Source organism: Chaetura pelagica, unplaced genomic scaffold (genome assembly GCF_000747805.2).
Source record: "Chaetura pelagica isolate M959 unplaced genomic scaffold, ChaPel_1.0 scaffold343, whole genome shotgun sequence".
Classification (NCBI taxonomy): Eukaryota; Metazoa; Chordata; class Aves; order Apodiformes; family Apodidae; genus Chaetura; species Chaetura pelagica.
In genome coordinates, this window is record NW_009952873.1 from 2,905,838 (window position 1) to 2,906,603 (window position 766).

The following is a 766-nucleotide window of genomic DNA, read 5'->3' on the forward strand; positions in this document are numbered from 1 at the left end:
AATAAAAGAAAAAAAAAAAGCGCTTCTTCTGATATGAACTTTAGTGTTCTAGTTAAAACCTCCATTCTTCCTCTGCCTCTTACAGGGGACTTCGCTGTTGACACTTGAGCATAAAAAAGAGGCCTTCTGTAGGGGCACAGGGCTTGACTCAGTTGCCTAAATGTGACCACCTACTGTCACTTGAGATACCCTGCAGTACCCTACCCAGCCTGCAGCAGCTGGTCCAGAAAGACACAATTCTTCCCCAGGGCTGGTGTAACAGCTACCAGCCCCAACTGAACGTCAGAGATCTCCAGTGGCAGGAGAGGCAATTAGGCAACTTAATCAAGTCCCTTTCTAAAGGGCTAATTGAGAGGAGCAGCACCAATGACTGATGTAATAAGGGAACCTTCATTAGCATTACCAAGGGCTTAGGCAGGATCAGGAGCTCATCCCCACACTCCCATGCTGTTGTTCTTCTACCCCATGTCAGGCAGACAGCCTCTGCTCCTGCAACCTGAAGTTCACGGCGCTCTGCCCAGCCCTTCATTACACCAGGGTTAGTGGCTGCACCCCAGGCCCAGCAGAGCAGGGACAAGCCCAGGTGAGAGCAGGCATCACTGCAACCAACAGGTTTTTTCTGCCAGCATTTGAACAGCCCCTTCCAAAGCATTTTTCTATTCCAGACAGACCCACAAAGTCAGACACCATTCATTAGCCTCATCTTTTGGATTATGAAATGCCCATGGTTTTCTGTTGCGTTTTGCATTTTGCCTGGCTGGGCAAA